The sequence below is a fragment of the Propithecus coquereli genome, unplaced genomic scaffold (genome assembly GCF_000956105.1).
Source record: "Propithecus coquereli isolate 6110/MARCELLA unplaced genomic scaffold, Pcoq_1.0 Scaffold341, whole genome shotgun sequence".
Taxonomy (NCBI): Eukaryota; Metazoa; Chordata; class Mammalia; order Primates; family Indriidae; genus Propithecus; species Propithecus coquereli.
The window spans coordinates 2,163,695-2,169,834 of NW_012149075.1; positions in this window are offsets into that span (position 1 = coordinate 2,163,695).

Here is a 6,140-nt window from a genome sequence, read left to right on the forward strand (position 1 = left end):
GGCATAAATCCAAAGAAGGCAGAAGCTGGAAATAATAAGAGCAGAAACTAATGACATGGCAAAGCAACAGAGACTAGAAAGAGCTGACAAAGACTGAAGCTAGTTCTTTGAAAAGATAATAAAACAGATGATCACAGGCAACGTTGCTTAAGAAAAAGGAGAAAAACCGCAATGCGGAAAAATAGTGGGAATGAAAGAGAAGTGGCCAATAATCCTTTGAAAAGTTGCTTATCCTCAGTAGTAGACAGAGAAATACAAGTTTCCCATGAGATTGGCAAAAATAAAAAATAAGTCTGACAATCCTGGGTGTTGGAGCAGATGTGGAACAAGAACTCTCACTGAGATGGGGGTATAACTTGGCACAGCCACATTGGAGAGCAGTTTTGCAAAATCCAGTGAAGTTGAAGATGCACCTACTTCCCTTGCATGCATCAGTTGAGCTCCTGGGAATATGCTCCAGAGAAACTGCACAGGTGCCCAAGGGGACATGTACAAGAATGTACATGTCCCCGGCAACAGAGTGGGACTCTGTCTCAAAAAAAACAAAAAAAAACAAAAAAAGCCAAAAGCTGCCTTGCCTCAGGAGGGCATCTCACTGATCAGGAGCGTTTGCATGGTGATGCCTGTCTCTCAGACCTGGAGGCCTGCCTGATGCCTCTGTAAGACAAGGCTCAGTATGTGGTCACAGGTTAGAACTGATAAAAGAATGCCCACCTGGCAGTCACCTGCAGTTAGAGACAATTGGCCTAAGGGACAGTTCCTGCTTCACTCCTGATCACTTGTATCAATCAACAAGAAACTAGAAGAAATATATAGGCTCTATATTTCTGTTTAGCCTTTCTGCTAAGTGATAATTTTATCTTAGAACTTAGAAGTTTATCTTAGAAAAGTTTTGTAACTGTTTGCCCACATAGATAAAGTTAATTAAGGGATCTCTAGAAGCTTCTGGGGAGACTTAAAACCTAAATGAACTATCTGTTATTATGTAAATCTGTTACCACTGGCAACTAATTGCTGTGCCAATAAATACTGATGCAGGACTTCACTGGTGACTCACAGCTCATGGGAATGCTGGAGGACCCTCTCACTCCCCCATCTTTTAAACTATACTTTTGTCTCTGTGTCTCTGTATTATTTCTCTATTCTCTATTTCTATTATTTCCGTATCCCTTGCGACAACCTGCCAAGGGACCTGATTTTGCTGGGAGCGTAGCTAACTCCCAGCATAAAGTAATTACTATTGAAAAGTTAAAAGGTAGGTATATTAAAACTTACACTATCATTTTATAAAGTTTAAATATTTTATTTATACTCAAAACAGAAATTATTATAATTTTCTGGTATGTGTTTAAATTTCGTGCCTACAGTGAGTGTCTCACTCTTCTTACTCCTGGCCCTGCTAGAGATCCTAGGGATTGGGAGTTGAGACAAAGAGAGGTCTGTGGCTTCCTAAGCAGTGGCTTCTTGGTGTGTCTGGTAAGAAGATCTTCACAGCATTTTCAGATCTCCCTTATGTGTGCTCATTTTCAGAGGAAGAAGCAGAGGCTTAGAACAGTCAGTGCCCTGACCTCTCTGCACCTCAGTTTCCTTCTCTGTAAAATGGGGATAACGATGGTCACCCACCTATATAGAGGTGGGTCGCCCACCTGTTATGAGGACTGAGTGAATTCATATGTAAAATGCATTTAGAAGAGAGCTTGACACGGGAGGGAAACTACACCCTACTTTGGAACTTGCCCAAGATGACCTAGTTTTTAAGTGTGGGAACCGGGATTCCACCCCAGTTCTGTCGACATCTGGGCTGTGAATGTGGCTTGTCTGAACTGAGATGTGCTGTGTCAAACACACACCGGACTGTATGAAAGACTGTGTGAAAGGAAGAATGCATAACATCTCAATAATTTTTTATATCGGTGACAAGTTGAAATGATAATATTTTGAATATATTGGCTTAAATAAAAATTTATTTCACCTGTTTCCTTTTATTTATTTATTTGTTGAATGTGGCTATGGGAAAATTTTAAATTACGTAGGGGACTCCTGTTCTGTCTCTGTGAGTGTGCTGTGCTGCCTGCCGACAGCCAGGTAGGTCAAAGCTTACCCCTCAGCCCGGCCCACCTGGCTGCCTCACTGTTCCCCAGGTCGTCCCGCTTCCTGGCCTCCACACCTTTGCCCTGGGTCCCTTTCCCTGGCCCCTCCTCCTTCCTGACCTTCCTTCTGGGCTTGTCTCCTGGCCGGTGAAGCCAACCCCATCCCACGGTCACATGTGAGGCACACAGCCTTATTCTGTGTAGATGGTAACCGGTTCTGCACTAATCTTTCCCCTCCACTAGATCAATAACCGCACTAACCAACATTTGTGTGGAATTTCGATTCTATGAAATATTTCTCGCAGCCACCATCTAATTGAATCCACACAACTCTGTGATATAAGAACTGTGGCTGTTTATTTCACAGATAATGGAAGCTCAGCGAGGTTACACCGCTTGGCTTGTAAAGGTCGGGGACTGAGCCTTTGTTATTTCTGGATCTTCAATGCCTCAGCACAATGCCTGCTATATAACAGGTTCTCCAACACTATTTAATTAATAAAAACCAAGCTGAGCACAGTGGAGTACACATGCAGTCCCAGCTACTGGGTGGGCTAAGGCGGGAGGATCGCTCGAGCCCAGGAGTTCTAGGCCAGCCTGGGCAATACAGCGAGACCGCCATCTCTAAAAAAATGAAATAAAATTAATTAATTAATTAATGAAACCCACTTGGATGGAAAGGGGCTAACTCGGATGGAGTAGACTCCGAGAGTGTGAGCAGACCATGTAGGTTTAAATCCCAGCTGGGTGGCCTTGTTTAAAATACCTAATGCTTCAGTCTTCTCATTTCTCATCCATAAAATGGATTTTTTGCAAGGATTTAAGTAAATGAATATAATACATGGATGTGTTGTCATTGTTGTTGTTGTTATTAGGAGTAGCTTCAAATGGGGGATAGTCTATCTGTCCTGTGAGGTTGTTAAGAATAACATGTGTGGCCCATCATGAGAACTTAATAAGTAGCAGTCCTTATTATAATCTAACAGTTTCAAAATTTTTAAGAGAGCAAATGTGTTTTACATCAATGAATTCACTTATAAAACAGGTAAAATCTGAGTTCATATCACCTATATCCTCTCTTCAAGGCAGCCCAAGTTCCTCTACGAACAGATTGAAAACCTCTCGTCTAATTTCATCATTTTTATCATCAAGAAAACTGACCCAGGATGGGGATGTAATTTGCCTAGGGTCACCCAGCATATTAGTGACAGAGCTGAAACTAGATTCCACATCCCCCGAGTCCCAGGGCAGAACCCTTGTGTGGCAGGCATAGAGGTGGCCCTACCCAGAGAAGCTGGACAGCGGTGTTTCCCTGAGCCAGATGTCCTTTGCTGAGTGTTGTCAAGGTCGCATCTGAGCTGAGACAGAAAGCGGTGCCAGCCCACCTCTCCGCCTTGGTCATGAGTGACAGTACAAGCCTTTCTCAGCTCCCATGTCCCCACCCTACCTCTTCTGGAAGATTCCACCTCAGGGGGTTGAGATAAGAGGCTCCCTGCACCCTGGCTGCCCTAGCCCCCTCCAAGACCTCTCTTCCCTTGTTTCTCTTGGAAAACGGCCCCCTCCGGGCAGGGAATGGCTTACCCCATGTAGAGTCCAGCCTAGAAGAGAGATGCTGGGGGTGGTGGCGGTTGGCATTTGTGCCTCACCCAAGCCTGGTGTGGCCACCAAAATGTCGTTATTGTCCAAAGTAGGTAAGGGCAGGAAATGCAGGCGTTAGGATATGCAGGAAATGCAGGCACAACATCCAACAACAGGACGCACAGAGCAGCAGGAAGCCCAGATCTCTGTCTTCTCTTCGGGCAGACAGAAATCCCTTTTGGAGTGAGAACATCCGGCTTCCAGACGGGGCCTTCTTCCAGGGCGAGGGCTATGTCTGAATGCCCCGCACAGAGAGATCCGGTGCTTGCCACACTGAGCGGTTACTCTAGTTCCACCTCTGCCATGGTTTGTCATGTGACTTTGGGCAAGTCCCTTCGACTTTCTGAGCCCCTTTTCTCATCTGTGAAATGACAATAACAATACCTATCCCGTTCTGCTCGTGATACCAAATGGGCATCGCAAATGGGCTGATGACTTCCATCACAGCTTTTTAACCGGGGTCACGGGTGGGCTCTGATGGGGTATCAGTCCTTTCAATGTGCATATATAACTTTATGTCTGTGCATATTTTAGGGAAAAGGATTCACACTTTTTTTTATCAGTGTGTCGATAGAGTTCCAAATATTAAAAACCACTCATGCATACAAAAACATTTTGTGATCTGACACTGTACGAATTTAAGATAAAAAGAAAACCAACAAACCAAGTGCTTTCTCCACCTAACAAAAATGCCAAAGCCCAGAAACCACCTGACACTCTTTCCGCAGGGAGCGTGTCCATGTGGGGGCTGGTGTCGAGGGCTGCAGCCGGAAACCCAATTCATGCTGAGAGTCTGGGAAGGGAACCTGAGGCTCAGGAAAAGGTGTGCCTCGGGGTTTTTCTGACCCAAAGTGAAAATGTGAAGTGAAAGAATGCCACGGTGGCAGCTGGCCCCACCACGGCCACTGTGTTTAAAGTCGTCCTCAGAGCTGGAGGTGCGGAGGAGGATGACTCTTTGCCTGTGGCTACTGCACCTGCAGTGGGAAGCTGAGATTTGATGCCTGACTCGGAGTGGGAGGCCTAGGTTCGAGTCCCTGTCCTGCCACCGAGTGACTTTAGGCAGGTGCCTTCTCCCCTCGGCCTTTCTCTCCTCATCTTCAAAGCGGGTGGGTTGATGGGGAGATTCCCATGGTCTCCTCCAAGAAACTTAGCACGTTGGATCCCAATTTCACAGGTTTTGGAACCAGATCTCCCTGGATTCAAATCCAACTCTGAAACTTATGGGCTGTGTGACCTCGGGCAAGTTACTGCACCTCTCTGAGTCTCTGTTTCATTCATCTGTAAAGTGGGAGAAATACTACCCGTAGCACATTGTTGTGCAGATTGATGATAGTTATTTCCTAAATTCATGGTGCTGTGCCTGGTTTACAGTAGGTGCCTAATCAAAGGCAGAAAATGCTCAGTAGAGTTAGTTTATAGGATTCTTACAGGATTCTGAGTTCAAGTCGTGCCTGACCTTTGAGAGCTGATGCAGACAGAAAGATCCCCATTTGCTCTCAGCTGACACTTTACCACCATTGAGGCCAAGGCATCACATTTTTGAAAAGCTGTTGGACCTGCAAGAATAACGCATCAAAAATAGAACAAGGTGACCCTCTGGACCTGGTCTCCAGCCAGCTGGACCCCGTGTCCAGCTGTAAAAAGGGTGTCATGGGACCTTCCTACCACATTTCTTCTCCTAGTCCTCGTCTGTTCTTGGTAGCCCTTGATTGCAGTTGCAATAAAGTTTTCTGGAGTTTTCGGCTGTAGACTGTGTTCCTTTGCCCAAATTATATTTCTTTTTATATCTATTTCTATATCAAAAGCTACGTCCTCCGGGAGCATTCTCTGATCTCCCCTCCTGTTGGATAAAACTCTTGAGTCCTACGACATGGATCACTGTCCACCTTGTATTATTTGTGTCCATTCTGCGTCTTGCTTTCTGGACTGTGAACTTCTAATCTTGAGAGTAGGATCTGGGTCTGGGAGCGGAGTTGTCTTTGTATTCCACTACCCCTCACCCAATAAAGGTGTCTCCTAGCACAATATCAGGCCTGCAGTAGATCTTTGGTGGGGGATTTTGATGAGGGGCCAGAGGTAAGCAGAGCCACGTCGCGGGGATGGAACTCAGCCCAGCCAGGCTAGGCAAGCTGGTGGCCCCCGAGCTCCGTCTCTGCCATCCCACACTGCTCACCAATCCCAGTCCTCGTGCACCCCGAGCCTCACCGTGCCTCTCCCCGCAGAGCTCCTGGACTGGGAACCAGACTTGCAGAAACACGGGAACCACAAGCAGCAGCTCCAAAGCAGAAGACGAACTGGAAGGTTGGTACCTGTCCACGTTCTTGACCTTGTGGACAGACTACCAGGACAGTCGCTCTTAAAATGGGTTTAGGCTGGGCGTGGTGGCTCACGCTTGTAATCCTAGCACTCTGG